This window comes from Neoarius graeffei, chromosome 26, assembly GCF_027579695.1.
Source record: "Neoarius graeffei isolate fNeoGra1 chromosome 26, fNeoGra1.pri, whole genome shotgun sequence".
In the NCBI taxonomy this organism is placed as follows: domain Eukaryota; kingdom Metazoa; phylum Chordata; class Actinopteri; order Siluriformes; family Ariidae; genus Neoarius; species Neoarius graeffei.
The window spans coordinates 22299837-22324139 of NC_083594.1; the positions used below are offsets into that span (position 1 = coordinate 22299837).

General features: G+C 40.1%; 1 protein-coding gene across 2 annotated transcripts in view; it reads left to right on the forward strand.

Moving 5' to 3' along the window:
* atg7 (ATG7 autophagy related 7 homolog (S. cerevisiae)) overlaps positions 1–24303 on the forward strand; it is a 307435-nt gene that overhangs the window by 147940 nt on the left and 135192 nt on the right. The gene's annotated exons all lie outside the window — the stretch shown is intronic.

A 24303-nucleotide genomic window follows, 5' to 3' on the forward strand; every position in this document is an offset into this window, starting at 1 on the left:
TTAACAAAAGTTATTATACAACCCCAATTCCAAAAAAGTTGGGACAAAGTACAAATTGTAAATAAAAACGGAATGCAATGATGTGGAAGTTTCAAAATTCCATAATTTATTCAGAATAGAACATAGATGACATATCAAATGTTGAAACTGAGAAAATGTATCATTTAAAGAGAAAAATGAGGCGATTTTTAAATTTCATGACGACAACACATCTCAAAAAAGTTGGGACAAGGCCATGTTTACCACTGTGAGACATCCCCTTTTCTCTTTACAACAGTCTGTAAACATCTGGGGACTGAGGAGACAAGTTGCTCAAGTTTAGGGATAGGAATGTTAACTCATTCTTGTCTAATGTAGGATTCTAGTTGCTCAACTGTCTTAGGTCTTTTTTGTCGTATCTTCCGTTTTATGATGCGCCAAATGTTTTCTATGGGTGAAAGATCTGGACTGCAGGCTGGCCAGTTCAGTACCCGGACCCTTCTTCTACGCAGCCATGATGCTGTAATTGATGCAGTATGTGGTTTGGCATTGTCATGTTGGAAAATGCAAGGTCTTCCCTGAAAGAGACGTCGTCTGGATGGGAGCATATGTTGCTCTAGAACCTGGATATACCTTTCAGCATTGATGGTGTCTTTCCAGATGTGTAAGCTGCCCATGCCACACGCACTAATGCAACCCCATACCATCAGAGATGCAGGCTTCTGAACTGAGCGCTGATAACAACTTGGGTCGTCCTTCTCCTCTTTAGTCCGAATGACACGGCGTCCCTGATTTCCATAAAGAACTTCAAATTTTGATTCGTTTGACCACAGAACAGTTTTCCACTTTGCCACAGTCCATTTTAAATGAGCCTTGGCCCAGAGAAGACGTCTGCACTTCTGGATCATGTTTAGATACGGCTTCTTCTTTGAACTATAGAGTTTTAGCTGGCAACGGCGGATGGCACGGTGAATTGTGTTCACAGATCATGTTCTCTGGAAATATTCCTGAGCCCATTTTGTGATTTCCAATACAGAAGCATGCCTGTATGTGATGCAGTGCCGTCTAAGGGCCCGAAGATCACGGGCACCCAGTATGGTTTTCCGGCCTTAACTCTTACGCACAGAGATTCTTCCAGATTCTCTGAATCTTTTGATGATATTATGCACTATGGATGATGATATGTTCAAACTCTTTGCAATTTTACACTGTCAGACTCTTTTCTGATATTGCTCCACTATTTGTCGGCGCAGAATTAGGGGGATTGGTGATCCTCTTCCCATCTTTACTTCTGAGAGCCGCTGCCACTCCAAGATGCTCTTTTTATACCCAGGCTACGTTTACACTAGACCGTATCTGTCTCGTTTTCTTCGCGGATGCACTGTCCATTTACATTAAACCGCCTGGAAACGGGAATCTGCCAGCGTCCACGTATTCAATCCAGATCGTATCAGCTCCGGTGCTGTGTAAACATTCAAAATACGCGGATACGCTGTGCTGAGCTCTAGCTGGCGTCTCATTGGACAACGTCACTGTGACATCCACCTTCCTGATTCGCTGGCGTTGGTCATGTGACGCGACTGCTGAAAAACGGCGCGGACTTCCGCCTTGTATCACCTTTCATTAAAGAGTATAAAAGTATGAAAATACTGCAAATACTGATGCAAATACTGCCCATTGTGTAGTTATGATTGTCTTTAGGCTTGCCATCCTTCCACTTGCGAGTAGTAAGTGATATGCGCTGGGATCTCACACACAGCGGCTCAGTCCTGAATCGTGGCTTGTGCACTTCACTCGCGTGCTCTGTGAGCTGCGCAGGGCCGGAGTGCGCACCCTCCAGAGGGCATTCGCTGTTCAGGGCGGAGTGATTTGGAGCGCAGGATGCCTGCGGAGCCGAGCGTATCCGTGTATTGGCGTTGCTGTGTGCACGGCTAACGGTTTTAGTGTAAACGCGAATCGTTTTAAGAACGTTAATCTGATGATCCGCTGATTCGACGTAATGTAAACGTAGCCCCAGTCATGTTAATGACCTATTGCCAGTTGACCTAATGAGTTGCAATTTGGTCCTCCAGCTGTTCCTTTTTTGTACCTTTAACTTTTCCAGCCTCTTATTGCCCCGTCCCAACTTTTTTGAGATGTGTTGCTGTCATGAAATTTCAAATGAGCCAATATTTGGCATGAAATTTCAAAATGTCTCACTTTCGACATTTGATATGTTGTCTATGTTCTATTGTGAATACAGTATCAGTTTTTGAGATTTGTAAATTATTGCATTCTGTTTTTATTTACAATTTGTACTTTGTCCCAACTTTTTTGGAATCGGGGTTGTACATACAGGACACTTTTCCTATGGAATAAAAACATGTATTCTATTCCCTTCTCGCGGGTTTCATTCATTTGGTTTGATAGCATGCAATATTGTTAGCATATCGCTTATCCTACGTGTATTACGTCACTCTATCCCATGGAGAATGAGCATTGAATATGGTTTACGATATTGCATGGTTGTCAAGACAACATGATGCCACACGTCAGAGATGTAAAACTTCCATGCTAGCGAGCGACTGACAATTTGTAAACGAACATGGCCGCCAGGTTTACTTCATTAAATACAGAAGATTTTGAGAGAATTTTGAAAGAGAAAGATACGTTGAACACCCGAAAGGAATATGTATGTATTATAATAATAATATTGGCTGGCTTTTTTCATCATATGTCAGATATATTCCATTCAGCTAGCATGATATTGAACTCGTCTTCGACTCTTTCAACATCATGATAGCTGAATGGAATATATTTGATATACCACTCAACACCAGTCAATATTATTTATGTTTATGTTTCTGACACATTTTCTGATGCCATGTTTACATTTCTCAATATGACAGTAAGTTAGTTCCTGTAATTACATGCACTTTTAGTCATATGGAACCATAGCATAGTTACTGAATCACATATCCGAAGGGAATGTTGATATTCCTGACAGTTTTACCTTGTTTTCACTGCCATTGATTTTACTAGAACCATTATAAGCTAGCCTCTGTTTTTAAGTGTGCTACAACCCCACTATAACGAACTCCTTGGGGGACGTCCAAAAGCTCGTAATACTGAAATGGACCCAGTTGTCACACCAAACACTCACGTTATATGCGAAATTTTAGGCATATTCTCCTTATCATGACTTTCTCCTTCTGAGTCATTACCATTGGCTGAGTTAAAGGATCATGAGCAGAGGTGATGATTTCTTCATCTGTTACGGAAATGACGGCGGTTACGGGTGTGTTGTTGTTGATGTTCACCCACTGACTCGCTATGTTTTTTAAATCTTCACCGTTCAGTTCATTCATGTGTTGCAAATCACCAATGATGTCATTTATGTCACTCCGCAGTGCTGGGGGGGGTATAAAAACGCCGTCGGTACACTTTAACTTGGTTAAGTTTCAGCAGTCAGCAGTATCAGCAGTCATTTCATCCTTTTATCGATCCTTTGATCGCAGTTCTCGATAATTGTTAATGATCGACACCTAAGCTAGGCTAGTTAATCCTTTGTTTTATTGCGTTAGCATGTATTGTTTACTTGACTGTGGACTTGATTACTTATTGTTTGTCTCTGGTGGGAAGAGGAATGCATGGCTCAGTGTGTCCTGTAAGCAGGCGAATGATGGATGTAATTGTAGGAAGAGTGTTTATTACCAAACAGGCAGGCAAACGGTTAAAAAATGTATGTCAAAGGCAGGGTCATGAAATGGGCAATGGTCAAGCGAGGCACAAACAGAATGGTGGAGGCAAAGACGAAAGGCAGAGTCCAAATACACCAAACAAAGTCAAAACCAGAAAGGCAGTACACATACAAGGCTTGGTGGTGTGAGACACTAGGTACAGCACGTACACTTTGCCAAGTCTGAGTGTTTTAGAGAGTCCTTATAAGTGGACGCTGTGATTGCGCTCTAATCTGGAACAGGTGCATGGTAATTAGTCCTTATGGCACTGCACACTCAACACTCCAAGTGTGTGCGTGGATGTGACACAGCGATGTTTGTTTGTTTTTGAAGACTCCAACTCATTGTTGTTAAAGGCAGGGGATGGGATAACTTAGTTTGTTATATGCAAAAGTTTGTCGTAAGAGTTTATCGCGGGGTTGTAGTGTATTTGAAAAGTGAGTGTATGGACTGTTCAACTTTCTGATCAAAAGCACAACATAAGTTCCATTTGAATCTGGACGACATGAAATTAAAATGAGCAACAATGCAACTGTTACTGTGAACATTTGAATGATTTCAGATTATTTATATACAGTCCCCTCCAAAAGTAATGGAACAGCAAAACCAATTCTTTTGCTTTTAGTACTTGGTACTACTTACTTTCTTTTAATGCCTAGTAATTGGTTGAGTATGTCTTGCTTGCAATACCTGCACCAAGCGTGTGACCCACTGACATCGCCAAACTGTTTCGTTTCTTCTTTTGTGATGCTTTTCCAAGCTTGTACCACAACTTCTTTCAGTTGTTGTTGTTTGTTTTGGGCGTTTCTCTCATCAGTCCCTTCACGAGGTGAAACACATGCTCAATTGAGTTAAGGTCTGGAGACTGACCTTCACCCCTGCCCTGTGGTGGTGGTTGTTGATGTCACTGACTGTTGTTTTGGGGGGGGGGTTCTTCACAACTCTCACAATATTTCTATCCTCATCTGCTGTTGTTTTCCTTGGCTGACCTCTTCGATGTCTGGTTGTTAGTACACCAGTGATTGCTTTCATTTTCAGGACATTCCAAATTGTATTGATTATGCCCAGTGCTTGCTCTGATTAACGGCTGTGAGTAATTTTCCTTCTTTTCTCAGCTTCAGAATGGCTTGCTTTTTCTCCCACAGACAGCTCTCTGGTATTCATGTTGGTTTATCCTTTTTAACAACAAATCCAGTCTTCATAGGTGAAACCCAGGGCTCAGACTAAGAGTTGACATTCTGAACTATTAATTGTTTAAACAGTAAACCAAACACTCCAAACATGGGCGACAAGAAACACCTGTCAGTTGCATGTTTCAGTGTTTCCTGATCACCTGAAAAATGGGTAGATGAAAACAAATGGTGCCATGTTCTATGTTGTTGAACACATCTAGATATAAATATCAGGAAATTGAAAGCTGAAATTCTGATCTATCATTTCATATTGAGCGTTTTGATCTGTTCCAATACTTTTGGAGAGTTTTTTTTTTTTTAAATACAGTAATTCATGACTTACTGGTTCATTTATGGAAGTATTTATATGATTTTTTTTTTTTGTAGTGCTGCAGTTATTTCATACATTTAATTTTGTCCACCATGGAAACACAGGTCACATGTGTTAATTCTTCAATACAGAGGCCATATGGTGTGTGTTAGTGTTCAGTTGTGTGTTGATGTCAGTGGCGTATGTGAGTAATTAGGACAGGATTGAAGTGTTTTTTCCCTGGAGAGACTCGCTGTTGTTGAGTCCCATAAATCAGCTCAGATGCTCAATCTCTTCTCCATGTGAGGATCTGCAATGCTTCTCTCTCTGTCTGTCATATCTCTCTGTCTGTCTCTGAAGGACACGCTCTTTTCTATCCCTTAACTTGCCCCTTCTTCCTTTCCTCTTTTCCGCTGCTGTAAACTCATGAATCCTTCTAAAATCTTTCAGATACTTAAGAGTTAGACAATGAATTCCAAATTGGAAACTAGACCGGACAATTCCCCGGGGGAAATTGTGAGAGGATGCAGTGCGCGAAGCAATTCGCTCACGCATGTTCGCTGGCCGTGAATGTGTGACCCGCAATGATGTTTCAATGCAATGATCGTGTGTGTGCTCGAGACAGCAGCCATCATGAAGAAGAGCTATTCAAGAGTATGACCAAAGTGACTACAGGCGGAAATTAGCATGTACTGCTATAACCTGGGACAGACATCTGTCCTTAACACAAGGATAATGTTTAATTTGTGCACTGTCCCTTTTAAAAATAAAATAAACTCTAAACTCTAAGAAGAGTGTTTGTAGTTTGTATGTACGAACAGAAGTGTTCCTAATAAAGTGGGCGGCTAAGGTGAGGCTGACACACAAGGGCTGGAGTTTTCTACTGTTTTTTTTATGAAGGACCAGGCCTCGAACAATGACAAATAACTCGACAACGGAAGCAGCTATTCACAAAATTCTTTCACAGTGAGCGCTAGAAGGGTCTCCTGAATAAAATGATGTATTTTTTTGTTTGTATTGTTAAAAATGAGGACGCTACAGGGAGTTAAAAACGAGTGACTTTTCAGCAACGTTTATACTGGGAGTCAATGAGGCCGCTCACCTGTGCTCTCCTCACTTTGAGGCTTGTCATTCAAAAACCGTAAATCCTATCGTTTAGGTAGACACATTGTGTGAATCAGGACAAGTTTTCCTACTACTTTTGAGAAAATCATGTCTGTAGAGTGAAATTTGTGGCTGAAAACACGGTTTAAAAATAAAATAAACTCTAAACTCTAAGAAGAGTGTTTGTAGTTTGTATGTACGAACAGAAGTGTTCCTAATAATGTGGGCGGCTAAGGTGAGGCTGACACACAAGGGCTGGAGTTTTCTACTGTTTTTTTTATGAAGGACCAGGCCTCGAACAATGACAAATAACTCGACAACGGAAGCAGCTATTCACAAAATTCTTTCACAGTGAGCGCTAGAAGGGTCTCCTGAATAAAATGATGTATTTTTTTGTTTGTATTGTTAAAAATGAGGACGCTACAGGGAGTTAAAAACGAGTGACTTTTCAGCAACGTTTATACTGGGAGTCAATGAGGCCGCTCACCTGTGCTCTCCTCACTTTGAGGCTTGTCATTCGAAAACCGTAAATCCTATCGTTTAGGTAGACACATTGTGTGAATCAGGACAAGTTTTCCTACTACTTTTGAGAAAATCATGTCTGTAGAGTGAAATTTGTGGCTGAAAACACGGTTTAAGCGAGAAAGTTTGAGCTTTTTTTTGAAGCCGCCTACACTCTAAGATTAACGAGCCTCACTGGTGTGTAACGCAATAGACACCCATTCAAAAGCCGGATTTTCTCCCAGAACTCACATCGTGTTTGAGCCGGGCCTGATCCGAAAGTGTAGAACCTTGCAGAAAAGTTGAATGCCAGATCCACAGAGGAGAAGTTTTCCTACGTTTTAGAGTTTGAATCACGTCTCTAGGTTAAAGCATGCCAGAGCAGCGGACGTTTGAAAAACGTTGAAAAAGTGCTTTTTTTCCAATTAATTCCATAGAAATGAATGGGTTTTTTTTGGGACAAGTGTGACTACTACTTTTGAGAAAATTATGTCTGTAGTGTGAAATTTGTGGCTGAAAACAGTTTAAGTTTGAAATTTTGAGCATGATGTGTGTGTTCTTGAGACAGCTTTTCCCTCTGCCCCGTCACTGGCCCCAATTGGCATGGTGATGGGCCTGAACAGGAGAGTTAAGAAACACACACAAGATTATGTCAGGTGTCTGCTGTAAATTGCTATGGACCAGGCCTCGAACAATGACAAATAACTCGACAACGGAAGCAGCTATTCACAAAATTCTTTCACAGTGAGCGCTAGAAGGGTCTCCTGAATAAAATGATGTATTTTTTTGTTTGTATTGTTAAAAATGAGGACGCTACAGGGAGTTAAAAACGAGTGACTTTTCAGCAACGTTTATACTGGGAGTCAATGAGGCCGCTCACCTGTGCTCTCCTCACTTTGAGGCTTGTCATTCAAAAACCGTAAATCCTATCGTTTAGGTAGACACATTGTGTGAATCAGGACAAGTTTTCCTACTACTTTTGAGAAAATCATGTCTGTAGAGTGAAATTTGTGGCTGAAAACAGAGTTTAAGCGAGAAAGTTTGACCTTTTTTTTCAAACTGTCTACACTCTAAGATAATGACCTTCACTGGTGTGTAACGCAATAGACACCCATTCAAAAGCCGGATTTTCTCCCAGAAACCACATGGCGGTTGAGCCGGGACTGATCCGAAAGTGTAGAACCTAGCAGAAAAGTTTAATGCCAGATCCACAGAGGAGAAGTTTTCCTACGTTTTAGAGGTTGAATCACGTCTCTAGGTGAAAGCATGCCAGAGCAGCGGATGTTTGAAAAACGTTGAAAAAGTGCTTTTTTTTCAATTAATTCCATAGAAATGAATGGGGTTTTTTTGGGCGATTTTTTCGCGACTACGTCGCGAAAAAATCGCAATCTATAGAGAAAAGTAATAGCATAGCGAGTCCGATCGAGCCGCACGTTTTGATATATTGTTTGTCTGTGTGCGACGTACAGTTATTGAGTTATTCGAAATCAAAATTTGCGTAGGAATAAGAAGAAGAAGAAGAAGAAGAAGAAATACGTAGAAGAACAATAGTTGCAGTGCTTTGCACTGCAACCTATGGGCTCCCCTAGGGGAGCCCATAGGTTGCTGTGCTGCAGCACTGCATCCTAATAAAGCAGCTGGAGCTGGCCAATAAGATTATTTTGCATTATATTATTTTTATTATATGTATCAGGGCTTGACATTTAGCTGATAAATTTCCACTTGCCTCCCAATATTATCACTCCCTCCTCCCATTTTATGAGTACTATTTATTTATTTATTTATTTATTTATTTAGGAAAACTATAGAATAGTTGTGAATTGCAACATAAAATGAAGATCACACATTGAGTTGAAGTTTGGTTATTGATTAAGTTTATTATTAAGTTTGGTTATTGGTTACTTTTTACTTGTAATAGACAATAACAGTTTTATCCAAAATGGTTTGTCCTGCCTTAGTTGATTTATTTTCATTTCACTTGCGAGCAGCTGTTGTAAAGTTCGGTGTGTTCGTGTAGAAGTCTCTCAGACTGTCGGTTCATTACTCGATAATGTAGAAATCATAAAATAGAAATCTATAACAAAGTTTGTATGAAGAAAACAATAGGGTGCCAAGACTTTTGAACAGAACTGTGTTTGAGAATATTTATATATTGTTTTTTGTTGTTGTTTGTTTGTTTAAATCATCTACCTCTAGGTTTAAAAAAAAAAAAAAAAACACCTGCACTGCATCATGACAGACAGGATAATGTTTGAGTTTAAAATTGTTTACTGTGTAGGTTGTGGGTGTTTTATATAGACCTGGCAACCTGTAACTGAATCAGTGCAACCACTCTGTCATGATGCAGTGCTGGGTGGTTGTTGTTGTTGTTGTTTTTTTTAAATAAACCTAGAGGTGGATGATATTTAAAAAAAAAAAACAGATATGTAAATATTTTGCACGGGACTGTGTTCCTCTGATAACAGAAACGAAGCTCCAGCTCTCTCTGCTCTTAATCTGTTCTGTTCTTTCAGGATTTATCGCGCATGTCGTTCCTTGTAGAGTTTTTCATGCCCGAGTTGTTTGAAACTGCACTGGGTTTTCTGTGTCGAATAAGGAAGCGGCTTCACCTGTAAGAAAATCAAACACTTTCATGAAGGAGCTGACTCGAATGCGAGCAGAAAAAAATAAAAACAGAACGAGGTTCTTAAGCAAACGCTTCCATCCTCACTTCAGACTTGCTGTTTTTGTAAAATACATTTTAAATACAATTGTGAATTTCTGTGGAGTTTTCAGGCCGAGCTCCTCTCTTCGTATTCTTTAACCACTCATTTCCTCGTTGTTCTTGAAGCATTTGCTTCTCTTTGTTAACATTTTTCTTGATAGCGGGGAGACGGTAATGCCTTTTATCTATTGCCCTGTTGGAACAAGCAAAAACAGCGCAAAATTAACCATATTGACAGATTAAGCCTTGCTTGCATGAAAGACGGTGTCTGTCTGACCCCAGCTGTAATTATCATGTGATGCATGACATCATGCACAAGGGGTCTATAAACAGTATGTGTACCATACTACAACAGGGGTGTATAAAATAACTTGCAAAGCAGTAAATGAAACTGAGACTAAGAAAACAGCCAAGACATAATGGCGGATACATAGTGAGGGACGCTTTTAGGAACTGAAATAAAATCAAATCAAAAAGCCTAATTTTTGTGGTACTAGATCGTAATACTCATTCCAACTTGCCCAGTCAGGCATGTGGGGGACATATCCCACTTGCCCGAATGCATGCTTCACTTGCCCCAGGCACAGGGTTCCCGCGAGGTCTTAAAAAGTCTTAAAAGCATTGAATTCGAGAATTTGGAAATAATACCTTGAAAAGCCTTGAAAAAGCATTGAATTTTAATGTGTAGGTCTTAAATTTGTGCACCGATGATAATTTGTATTTTAGCATTGTTCATTACTTAAATACCCCAGCAGGCGTTATTTTTTCGTCATTGTTTTAGTAAATGAGGCACGAGTGGCCAAGTAGCCAATAGTGGTGGAACTGGAGTTGTGGGCGGAACAATTACGCGCGCACACCGACTGAGGTAGCTGCTAATAGTTTACAGCTGGCGATTAATGGAAATTCGGAAAGTCAGGGAGGTGGAAGCAGGCTAAACGATAACTCGACGGTGTAAAAATGGGCAAATGTAAGTTTAACCAGTTATGGCTACATCATAGTTCATTTCGAGAATGGGTTAAACCAGTGGATGGTGACATATTCGCAGCTTTTTGTTCAGTTTGCAAAAGGACGTTTAAATTGGGCACAATGGGCGTTAAGGCGCTGGATTCTCACGCGCAGTCTTCAAAACACATGGCTCTTCTCAATGATAAACGGCAAACGCCGTCTGTTTCATCTGTGTTTCGGCCAGCTGTTGACGTTAGCCAGCTGGTACCTAGCCAACTACCTAGCACGGCTAAGGATGGCCAGTCTGTTGCCGCTACAGTAGTCCCTAGTACTAGAGTTGATTTGGAGTGCAGAACTTAGAAATTGACTGCATTCAGGCTCATAAGATTTGAGATTGTTCATTAAAAATATCAGTATGTTACTGTGAATGAACAAGTTTAAGTGCAATTATGGTTCTCACCTAAAATGTTTTTTTTTAACTTGAAGTACGTGTTGCCCAAAAATGGTTGTCATTTAGCAAGTGGTTTTTTTTTTTTTTATGATGCTTTAGGCAGGAATGGATGTAAAGGCATAGCTCTTGTGGTAAGTCACTGTTGTTAATAACTGTTGTTAATAATTTTAATAAATCTGTTAATGGTAAACTTAAATGTGTTTTTCATTCACAGAATTTGGAAGTGAAGCCTATGCAATGTATTATCAGTGACTCAGAATATCCAGAATCTTTTAACGTCAAAGACAACTTAGAGACAGAAATTAATTCAGCAAGGTGTCACACAAAGTTATCACACAAAAGGACATCCTCCATTGACCCCGAAAATAAATAACAGTCTCTTAATTAAGCATCGTCTGCTGAACATTACATGATTTTGTATTGTGGTGGTGTTCGGTGAGTACTCTGTACATCATCCTTTGCGCATTTTCACATTTTTCTAAGAAACGAGTACACACAACTTGAGATGTTTGTTTCCGGTGAATTATGGTGAACTGCGATAAAGGTCTTAAATTTGTGGATTATTGGTCTTAAAAAGCCTTGAAAAAGCCTTGAATTTGACTTGAAGAAACTTGTAGGAACCCTGCAGGCAATCGGGCAGTGCTTAATGTCAAGCCGTGTGTGTGTGTGTGTGTGTATATTAGTACAAACTCCATTTCCAAAAAAGTTGGGATATTTTCCAAAATGCAATAAAAACAGAAGTATGTGATATTTGTTAATTCATGTGAACCTTTATTTAACTGACAAAAGTACAAAGAAAAGATTTTCAGTAGTTTTACTGACCAACTTTGATGCCTGCAACACACTCCAAAAAAAAAAAAAAAAAGGTTGGGACAGAGGCAGGATAAGACTGAAACGTTTATACGATATTCATGTAATACCAGAAAGAACACTTTTCAACGCAAGATTGTAAAGAATTTAGGTCTTTCAAAACCTACAGTATGTAATATTGTGAAACGATTCAGGGAATTCGGAGACATCTCAGGGCAAGGTTGGAAACCACTGTTGAATGTGCATGATCTTTGAGCCCTTAGGTGGCACTGCCTGAGAAACCGTCATACTAATGTGACAAATAGCCACATGGGCTTGGGAATACTTCAGAAAACTGTTGCCACTTAACATAGTTCGCCGCTGCATCCAGAAATGCAACCTGAAACTGTATTACAGAAGGAGGAAATCATTCATCAATTCTATGCAGAAATGCCACCGATTTCTCTGAGCTTGAACTAATCTCAGATGGACTGAAAGACGGTGAGAATGTGTGCTGTGGTCTGAGGAGTCCACATTTCAGCTTGTTTTTGGGAAAACCGGACATTGAGCTCTCGGTGCCAAAGGATGACCATCCAGTTTATCAGAGAAAAGTACAAAAACCAGCATCTGTGATTGTATGGGAGTGCATCAGTGCCCACAGCATGGGTGAGTTGCATGGGTGTGAAGGTACCACTAATGCAGACGTGTATATTGGGATTATAGAGAGACACACGTTGCCATCAAGGTGACGTCTCTTCCCGGAAAATCCATGCTTATTTGAGCAGGACAATGCCAGGCCTCATTCTGCACAGGCTACAACAGCGTGGCTTTGTAGACATAGAGTGCATGTGCTTGACTGGCCTGCTGCCAGTTCAGATCCATCTCCTATTGTGAATGTATAGCACATCATGAAGAGGAGAAACAGACAATGGCGACCACGGACTGTTGAGCAGCTGAAGTCGTGTATCAAGCAAGAATGGACAAAAAATCCAATTGCAAAACTGCAACAATTATTATCCTCAGTTCCCATATGATTTAAAAATTATTATGAAAAGGAAAGGTGATGTAACACAATGGTAATAATGCCTCTGTCCCAACTTTTGAGTGTGTTGTAGGCATCAAATTCTAACTTCGTTTATATTTACAAAATACAATTAAGTTGGTCAGTAAAACTATTGAAAATCTTTTCTTTGTACTTTTGTCAGTTAAATAAAGGTTCACATGAATTAATACATTGCAGGTTTTTGCTTTTGGCAAATATCTCAACTTTTCTAGAAATGGGGTTTGTATGCATCTTCAGGTGTTGGTACATTTAGTAGCTGTTATTACTCATCATAACAGATAAATAATTGGGTGTCAAAAATAGTTTAAAAAATACTATCAATTATTTCTTTAGATATATGCATACATAAATAAGTTTATGTACCAATTCCGATAATCTGAAAAATGCTGAATATCGGCTTTGATTATCGGTTGACCGCAAATTCTAATACATTATAATTTCTATAGTAACAACTCATTCACAGGCCTTGTATGGTGGACACACTACAAAATCAAAGACTAATAGTAAATGGATTGAGCAAAAATGCGATTTTTTTTTTTTTTTTTTTACAGCAAAAAAGTATAATTGTTGATATGGTGATGTTTTCTGTTAGGTTTATATACAGTCAAGTATGTATGTATTTGGACAGTGACCCAATTTCATTTTTTTTACAGTGGTGCTTGAAAGTTTGTGAACCCTTTAGAATTTTCTATATTTCTGCATAAATATGACCTAAAACATCATCAGACTTTCGCACAAGTCCTAAAAGTAGATAAAGAGAACCCAGTTAAACAAATGAGACAAAAATATTATACTTGGTCATTTATTTATTGAGGAAAATGATGCAATATTACATATCTGTGAGTGGCAAAAGTATGTGAACCTCTAGGATTAGCAGTTAATTTGAAGGTGAAATTAGAGTAAGGTGTTTTCAATCAATGGGATGGCAATCAGGTGTGAGTGGGCACCCTGTTTTATTTAAAGAACAGGGATCTATCAAAGTCTGATCTTCACAACACATGTTTGTGGAAGTGTATCATGGCACGAACAAAGGAGATTTCTGAGGACCTCAAAAAAAGCGTTGTTGATGCTCATCAGGCTGGAAAAGGTTACAAAACCATCTCTAAAGAGTTTGGACTCCACCAATCCACAGTCAGACAGATTGTGTACAAATGGAGGAAATTCAAGACCATTGTTACCCTCCCCAGGAGTGGTCGACCAACAAAGATCACTCCAAGAGCAAGGCGTGTAATAGTCTGCGAGGTCACAAAGGACCTCAGGGTAACTTCTGAGCAACTGAAGGCCTCTCTCACATTGGCTAATGTTAATGTTCATGAGTCCACCATCAGGAGAACACTGAACAACAATGGTGTGCATGGCAGGGTTGCAAGGAGAAAGCCACTGCTCTCCAAAAAGAACATTGCTGCTCGTCTGCAGTTTCCTAAAGATCACGTGGATAAACCAGAAGGCTATTGGAAAAATGTTTTGTGGATGGATGAGACCAAAATAGAACTTTTTGGTTTAAATGAGAAGCATTATGTTTGGAGAAAGGAAAACACTGCATTCCAGCATAAGAACCTTATCCCATCTGTGAAACGTGGTGGTGGTAGTATCATGGTTTGGGCCTGTTTTGCTGCATCTGGGCCAAGACGGCTTGCCATCATTGATAGAACAGTGAATTCTGAATTATACTGGATTCTAAAGGCATTCTAAAGGAAAATGTCAGGACATCTGTCCATGAACTGAATCTCAAGAGAAGGTGGCTCATGCAGCAAGACAACGACCCTAAGCACACAAGTCGTTCCACCAAAGAATGGTTAAAGAAGAATAAAGTTAATGTTTTGGAATGGCCAAGTCAAAGTCCTGACCTTAATTCAATCGAAATGTTGTGGAAGGACCTGAAGTGAGCAGTTCATGTGAGGAAACCCACCAACATCCCAGAGTTGAAGCTGTTCTGTACGGAGGAATGGGCTAAAATTCCTCCAAGCCGGTGTGCAGGACTGATCAACAGTTACCGGAAACGTTTAGTTGCAGTTATTGCTGCACAAGGGGGTCACACCAGATACTGAAAGCAAAGGTTCACATACTTTTGCCACTCACAGATATGTAATATTGGATCGTTTTTCTCAATAAATAAATGACCAAGTATAATATTTTTGTCTCATTTGTTTAACTGGGTTCTCTTTATCTACTTTTAGAACTTGTGTGAAAATCTGATGTTTTAAGTCATATTTTTGCAGAAATATAGAAAATTCTAAAGGGTTCACAAACTTTCAAGCACCACCGTAATAGCCTCTGTACACCACCACAGTGAATTTGAAATAAAGTAATCGAGACGTGATTGAACTGTAGAATTTCAGCTTTAATGCAAGGCATTGAACAAAACTGTTGTATCAACTGTTTAGGAATTGCTGCCATTTTTACATAGTTTCTCCATTTTCACAGGATGTTGCACAAACATAATTATCAAGTTTTTTTTTTTTTTTAAATACTTGGACGCAAATCCTTTGCAGTCATTGACTGCCTGAAGTCTGGAACCCATGGACATCACCAGATGTTGAGTTTCCTCTCTTAAGTTGCTTTGCCAGGCCTTTACTGCAGCCACCTTCAGTTGTTGCTTTGTTTGTGAGTCTTTCTGCCTTCAGTTTTGTTTTCAGTCAGTGAAAAGCATGCTCAGTTGGTTTGAGGTCAGGTGACTGATTCGACAGATTCCATTTCTTTGCCTTAAAAAGCTCTTGGGTTGCTTTTGCGGTATATTTTGGGTCATTATCCATCTATACTGTGAAGCTCCATCCTATCAGTTTTGCAGCATTTGACTGAATCTGAGCAGAAAGTACAGTTCTGTATACTTCAGAATTCATCCTGCTGCTTCTATCAGCAGTCACATCATCAAGAAACGCCAGCGACCCAGTTCCACTGGCAGTCATACATATCCATACCATAATACTGGCTCTTCACCATGTTTGACAGATGTGGTATGCTTTGCATCTTGAATCCTGTCTTTCCGTCTCCATACTCTTTACATCATTCTTGTACACGTTAATCTTTGTTTCATCTATCCAATGAATCTTGTTCCAGAATTGGGCATTTTTATTTATTTATTTTTTTAAAAGATGTTGGCGGGGCGGCACGGTGGTGTAGTGGTTAGCGCTGTCGCCTCACAGCAAGAAGGTCCGGGTTCGAGCCCCATGGCCGGCGAGGGCCTTTCTGTGCGGAGTTTGCATGTTCTCCCCGTGTCCGCGTGGGTTTCCTCTGGGTGCTCCGGTTTCCCCCACAGTCCAAAGACATGCAGGTTAGGTTAACTGGTGACTCTAAATTGACCGTAGGTGTGAATGCGAGTGTGAATGGTTGTCTGTGTCTATGTGTCAGCCCTGTGACGACCTGGCGACTTGTCCAGGGTGTACCCCGCCTTTCGCCCGTAGTCAGCTGGGATAGGCTCCAGCTTGCCTGCGACCCTGTAGAACAGGATAAAGTGGCTACAGATAATGAGATGAGATGAGATGTTGGCCTTTCTGTTCTTAAGTGTTACCAGTGGTATTTACATTCATGAAGGCATTTCTTGGTTATAGACTTTGGCAATGATAGGCCGACCTCCTCGAGAGTGTTCTTGACGTGGCTAGATGTTGTGAAGTGGTTTTTCTTCACCAAGGAAAGAATTCATCTACTTTAGTTGTATTCCGTGGTCTTCCAGACATTTTGGTGTTGCTGAGCTCACCATTGCATTCCTTCTTTTTAAAAATGTACCAGATTGTAGATTTGGCCACTCTAAAGTGTCTGCTGTCTCTGATAGGTGTGTTTTGTTTTGGGTTTTTTTGTTGTTGTTTTTCCAGCCTAGTGAAGGACTTTTTTTATTTATTTATTTATTTTTACTTGCACCTCTTTGGACCACATATTGAGAGTTCCCATGAACAGCTCCAGGAATCAAGTCCAAATCTTTTATTTCCTTAAAGATAGACTGCCTTTCAGATTTTTCAAGTGTAGGTGCTAAAAAGAATTTTCCCTGGCATCTAATTATTTCTGTTTAGTGGATTGAAAGCTACTGAATTTGAATCACAGACTTCCAATTTTATTATTAGGTGGGTTTTTTAAAATAGAACAATTAATGAATTTAAGGCCACGTGGCCCTAAATTCTCCACTATTTTTTTCCAGGGCTTTGAACCGGAATTTTTTTCCCATTGGTTCGTTCCGAACAGAAACGGAATTTTAACGTTTCCGGTTTTGGGTTCCACCATTAAATAGACGTTCCCGAACCGGTTAGAACAAAAAAAATTTCGTTCCCGGAACGGTTAATTACGTTCCCTGTCAGCTGTTTAACAAATGGCTATAAAATTATGTCTCTGTCTCATCCGGCTTAAGCCAAATGTAGGCTAATTCTATTACAACCTTCATTAAATAAGACAAGAAATAATTCAAAACAATTATTATTTCAAATGTTGGCGATTTGGATTCTCAGTATGTCATCCCATCTACACAAACAGAAAAAGTGCCAAAAATGAAAGATAATTCGTTTAGTGTGTTACCAAAGGCTAGTCAGGCCCTATAGAGGGCTACCGCATGACGTCACCGCGCCGCGAGATTTTGTTAGGCGCCATATTGGAAGACCAAGTACACATCTATGCAAGTACATACATACATAAAACAAACTACACCTGAAATGTAGCCAGGGCCGGTTCTGCCCTAATCTGGACCCGGGTGCAACATCGCGCAACAACCCCCCCCCCAAAAAAAAACAGTCTAAGTCAGGACAACCATCACATAACTATAACTATAAACATTTTATATCAACTATTTTAACTAAATGGGCTATAATAAATAAGCCTGCAGGCAGCCACGGCGGGCTGCCTCAGAAAACTAACCATTTGTCCTACCTTAAAACTCGTTTTGCATTTTCTGCCTCCTTTTTTGTATTTTCGACCCTCCGTTTATTTTCTTTCCTTTTCTGAAAACCTGATTTGTGTCCAGACATTTTGTTCTGCTACCAACGAACTAACTCGTCAGGTCTCGTCTCTCGAGCCCGCGATGATTCCCGTGGGAAGGGCAACAATTGATACATTTTTACAAACAGCCAATAGGGAGGTTGCAACATTCAGGCTCTTCTTTGCTCAGACACACTCAGTAATGCATTTACTCACTAGCAGTCCACCTTCCCGCTCTCTCCATTCAATCAGCGAACGTCACACAGGAAGTGAACCCCAGCGGGTCATAGAAACTTCCGCAGGAGAAGAATGACTATTTGTAGGCTACAGAAACTTTGAGGAACGAAATAAAAACCGGTATTAACCGGTTACCATTATTTTTAATAAGCGTTTCTGTTCCGGAACATAAAAAATAATAAAGTTTCTGGTTTCGTTTCTGTTCCATGTGAAATAGAAAAAGTTCCCGGTTTTCGTTTTCGTTCCTTGAACCGGTTCAAAGCCCTGTTTTTTTCCTGCTTCACCATGACCCATTTCAAGATGCTACGTCATTCATCACATGGTGGGCTTTCCCTGTTTGCACAAGGCATTGTGGGATGCAAATTTGAAACAGGAGAGAAAAATGGAGGACGAGTGTGCGAATGAAACGTGAAAGACTAACGGAAAGTGAGAGAGACGTTATATTGTGAAGGAAAGGAAATGCAGGTCCAAACTAATAAATATCAGGGGTCAGCGAGCACCTCGGTGTGATCAGCTGTTCGTTTAGTGACAAAATGATGTAATTGTCAGTGTATTGTCAAAGGTAAATCTGCGTATGCGCACACGGACTTCCTCTGTCTGGTTGACTGTGCAAAGTGAGCGATTTCATGCACATTATTTGCTCAGGAATCCTCTCAAATTAAATAACTTCCCAGCTACGGAATGGCCTGATATTTTGTGAGATATTACAGAAATAAACATGTATCACAATGACCAAATTTCGGAGGGAACTAAATTTCACCGATTTAATGATATCGAAAGGCAGTCTCGCTTTAATTTGTCATGAGATAATCAGGAAACAGGCCACACCTGGCCATGAAACTGCTCATCAATCAGTTGTTTAATTACTTTTTAGCCTGTGAAAATGGAAGAGCTACATGAAAAATGGCTGTAATGCCTAAACGGTTAATTCAATATTTAACATTGAGTGGTATATCCGATATATTCCATTCTGCTAGCATGATATTGAACAAATCGAAGATGAGATCATGCTAGCTAGATGGAAAATATCTGTTATACCATGAAAAAAAGCCATTATTATTATACATACACACTCTCTGCATATCAGCGTTCTTGAAGGCCAACGCTAGCTTTACCACAAGTAGGTGCCTTCAGTGCGGCAGTGAAGTCACCTTCCAGCCGGTATAGCATTCATCAGTAGTGTTAGCAAATGCTAATAAAGCAGTCTATTGAGAGCAAGTAGCACAGGCTAACGACTGTGAAACTAAGATTTCTGTCTCCAGACTCTTCTTCCACGCACACTCGCTACAGTATTTTTTTTCACTCAGACTTAAGTATTCATTTCCCGATGTAATTTACTTGGTTACTTTTAAAATCAACATCGACAACTACATGCAACGGTGCGACCTGGCAGTCAAAATTCTCTCAAAAGCTTCCATATTTAACGAAGCAAACCTGGCGGCCATGTTTGTTTACAAATTGTCACAGTCGCTCACTAGTGTGGAAGTGTTACATCTCCGACGTGTCTCTTTTCCAGTTTTTCGATGTCCGTTGGTATGTTTTTCTCTTGTAAACATACATGAAGACTATCTCATGAAGTTTTGGTAGCCTTTCAGGTGTTCAACGCGTCTTTCCCTTTCCCGAACACAGAAATGGCTGTGCGCATGCAGAAAAGTTTCTCATTGGATAGTCACATCAGCTCCGACGTGTCTTGTCAACGTGCAATATCATAACAATATTGCACGCTCGTTCTCCTTTGGGTAGAGTGTCGTAATACACATAGGATAAGCGATATGCTAACAATATTGCATGCTATCAAACCAAATGAATGAAACCTGCTAGAAGGGAATAGAACACGTTTTTATTCCATGGAAAAAGTGTCCTGTGTATATATGATATAATTTTTGTTAAACCACATTAAACTGAAGCTGAATGTCTACACTTCAGTCCCATATTGATTGCATCATGGACCCGGCTGCCCAACGTTTCTGGAAGGAGACTTCAGTTTCAGTGCTTTATAACAGTTAGTGAGTTTCCTGATGTTGGAAAGCCTTTGGGACAGATGAGTTTGCACTTTCTGGTTTCTCGATAGCACACCAAGCTGGGTGGTGGTGGTGTTTAATTAATTTCAATAGAAAGATGAACAAGAGGCTGGTGAGCAAACGACTGTTTATAGCTGCTATATTGTAAGTAATAACAGAAACTAGCTTATTTTTACGGACGTTCCGTAACAAAAAAGCTTGATGTGATGATTATTAATAAATAAAAAATTGTAATTGTTGGCAAAATGCTGTGGCTTAAGCGGTACACATTCCAGACTACACTGTTGTATGAAAATAACTTCCGCGTCACGTCATGGTCTGTCATGGGTTGTTCCTTACTCATATCATTTTAAAATGATAGAAATTGCAGACAATTTCACAGACATTCATAGGAGCATTGCAGACATTTTCACAGCTGGTATTTGATTACAGACTGATGTCCATTGCGCAGTGCATAGCTATGCAACAACTTCATCAGTGTGTGACATTTACTGTGTGAGGAGGTTTCACTCAGCTGAAGATGACAGCTTTAGGCAACCTGTATATATGGGTCTGTCTCAGAAACTGGGTACTGTGGGGGTACCCCACTAAATATACTCAATCAATAAACTGTACGGTTTTGAATGGTGATGTTGGTTTTAATTTGAAATAAAATGATGAAAGAAATAATACAGGTAAAACTAAATCTTTGATGTGAATACTCTATTCAGAATTTGGCAAAAATTCTGCAAATTTGTGGAAAAATGGCGGCTTGATCTGGGACATGATAAATGGTTGACTACATCGCATTCCCTTAAAAAGTTTGTAGTCCACTGAAAAGTCTACAGTTATCACTAATTGTATTTTAAGTTGTAACTTTATACACCTAAGGATTGGTGCGCTCACAGAATAATCATAACCGTAATAAAACATCATGCAAAATATTTGATCACTGTTGTAACTCCATTTTCCGCAGACCCAAAACCAATACGATCGTGTGTTTTGATCTAAATGGAAAACCTCAGGGTCAAGGTCACTACCTCACCAAAAGTAGTAACTTAAAATCACTACGCCATATAAACATTTAGTTATAAATCTGCGATTTTGTTTTTTTAAACGAAAGCTGAAAGTTAGGGATAGAATATGTTTCTTACAGAATGTGTTATGATGGTAGCTGGTCTTGTATGAATTTCTGAGCTATAAAATGAGTTGTGGTCTATTTTTTACCGTAGCGTGTTATTTGTGTGCGGGGAAGGACACACATTAACAATTTGCATGTGTAGAATGGAATCTTCCACTCCAACAGTTAAAGTTGATCGTGCTTCCATTTGCGGTCTTTCTGTTACGCGGGTGATCTGTTCGGACGTTATCACTGAAAAGGTGAGTTTTGACAGTTTTATTTTGCTTTAGTCTTGCAGTATAAGACAATAGAATGTTTCTTTTTCATCTTACTTTCATATTTCGTAGTGTTTGCATATTTTTGGCCAATATTTTGCAACCATGGTCAATTTAGATCGAACTTTTGATAGAATGTACGGCCAGTCATTTTGCCCCGCCCCTGCCTCGCACTCCGTCCAGTGCGGTAGTGATGTCCCGTTGCTCGCACGCCGCAGCAGAGACCCGCACGACCTTCAGCCGGTACAGTCGCTGTTCTTTTACCAGCGCTGTTATTCTCATCTTTCCGGTGTGTTCTTGATTTTTCCATTGTGTCGTATTGTCCTATTTCGCCGTATCAAATACCCAAAATGTATCATATTATTCATATTTAAGTGAATAATCAATTCAGTCATCATAACCTGGCATTTTTAACCCAAGCAATCAAAAAGAGGAAATGTATTCAATATTTTCACTCATCTGTGAAGGAGGGGCTTTAATTCTTCATGATGTAGTTATTTTATATGTAAATCAATTTTACAAAAGCATTTGAATTGTAATCAAAACAATTTTCCACAGTGGAGGCCAGATAAAGCAAGATACTATCTTTATTCTTATTAAACATAAAAGAAACATTGAGTGTTCGGTAAATGCAAAAAAAATAGTAAAATTAGAAAATTTATTTTTTGACCATAATGTCCCAAATGAGAGACCACTTTCTGAGACGGACCCATATATCCCTGGTCTGTTTGTCAAATTGGCTTCTTATACACCAAAATCTTTGCATGAAGGTTGTATAGGCAAGAATAAAAAGTAAAAAAATATATATGGTATATTTCTACATCATATTAGTGAAAGAAAGGTCCGAGTTCGAGCCCCGTGGCCGGCGAGGGCCTTTCTGTGTGGAGTTTGCATGTTCTCCCCGTGTCCGCGTGGGTTTCCTCCGGGTGCTCCGGTTTCCCCCACAGTCCAAAGACATGCAGGTTAGGTTAACTGGTGACTCTAAATTGACCGTAGGTGTGAATGTGAGTGTGAATGGTTGTCTGTGTCTATGTGTCAGCCCTGTGATGACCTGGCGACTTGTCCAGGGTGTACCCCGCCTTTCGCCCGTAGTCAGCTGGGATAGGCTCCAGCTTGCCTGCGACCCTGTACAGGATAAAGCGGCTAGAGATAACGAGATGAGAATGAGATTAGTGAATGATATTTAACAGTTATTCCATGAAATCGAGTCGTACATGAGCTGATAGCCGACGAGGCGCGTCGCACCCAGTTGGCTGTAAGCCATGTACAACAAGATTGAGTGGAATAACTGTTTTACAGTATTCTATCCACATTCACTGGATTATCAGAAACAGAGCATTTTTATTTTTTTTACAAATTTGATAAAAACTTGATACAAAACATTGACAAAATCATTTCTGCTTGGAATGTGCAATGGGGCAAAAAAGTATTTAGTCAGTCACCAATTGTGCAAGTTCTCCCACTTAAAAAGATGAGAGAGGCCTGTAATTTTCATCATAGGTATACCTCAACTATGAGAGACAGAATGAGAAAAAAAAATCCAGAAAATCACATTGTCTGATTTTTAAAGAATTTATTTGCAAATTATGGTGGAAAATAAGTATTTGGTCAATAACAAAAGTTCATCTCAATACTTTGTTATATACCCTTTGTTGGCAATGACAGAGGTCAAACGTTTTCTGTAAGTCTTCACAAGGTTTTCACACACTGTTGCTGGTATTTTGGCCCATTCCTCCATGCAGATCTCCTCTAGAGCAGTGATGTTTTGGGGCTGTCGCTGGGCAACACGGACTTTCAACTCCCTCCAAAGATTTTCTATGGGGTTGAGATCTGGAGACTGGCTAGGCCACTCCAGGACCTTGAAATGCTTCTTACAAAGCCACTCCTTCGTTGCCCGGGCGGTGTGTTTGGGATCATTGTCATGCTGAAAGACCCAGCCACGTTTCATCTTCAATGCCCTTGCTGATGGAAGGAGGTTTTCACTCAAAATCTCACGATACGTGGCCCCATTCATTCTTTCCTTTACACGGATCAGTCGTCCTGGTCCCTTTGCAGAAAAACAGCCCCAAAGCATGATGTTTCCACCCCCATGCTTCACAGTAGGTATGGTGTTCTTTGGCTGCAACTCAGCATTCTTTCTCCTCCAAACACGACAAGTTGAGTTTTTACCAAAAAGTTCTATTTTGGTTTCATCTGACCATATGACATTCTCCCAATCCTCTTCTGGATCATCCAAATGCTCTCTAGCAAACTTCAGACGGGCCTGGACATGTACTGGCTTAAGCAGGGGGACACGTCTGGCACTGCAGGATTTGAGTCCCTGGCGGCGTAGTGTGTTACTGATGGTAGCCTTTGTTACTTTGGTCCCAGCTCTCTGCAGGTCATTCACTAGGTCCCCCCGTGTGGTTCTGGGATTTTTGCTCACCGTTCTTGTGATCATTTTGACCCCACGGGGTGAGATCTTGCGTGGAGCCCCAGATCGAGGGAGATTATCAGTGGTCTTGTATGTCTTCCATTTTCTAATAATTGCTCCCACAGTTGATTTCTTCACACCAAGCTGCTTACCTATTGCAGATTCAGTCTTCCCAGCCTGGTGCAGGTCTACAATATTGTTTCTGGTGTCCTTTGACAGCTCTTTGGTCTTGGCCATAGTGGAGTTTGGAGTGTGACTGTTTGAGGTTGTGGACAGGTGTCTTTTATACTGATAACGAGTTCAAACAGGTGCCATTAATACAGGTAACGAGTGGAGGACAGAGGAGCCTCTTAAAGAAGTTGTTACAGGTCTGTGAGAGCCAGAAATCTTGCTTGTTTGTAGGTGACCAAATACTTATTTTACCGAGGAATTTACCAATTAATTCATTAAAAATCCTACAATGTGATTTCCTGGATTCTTTCCCCCCATTCTGTCTCTCATAGTTGAAGTGTACCTATGATGAAAATTACAGGCCTCTCTCATCTTTTTAAGTGGGAGAACTTGCACAATTGATGGCTGACTAAATACTTTTTTGCCCCACTGTAAATGTAAATCGGCGAAATGA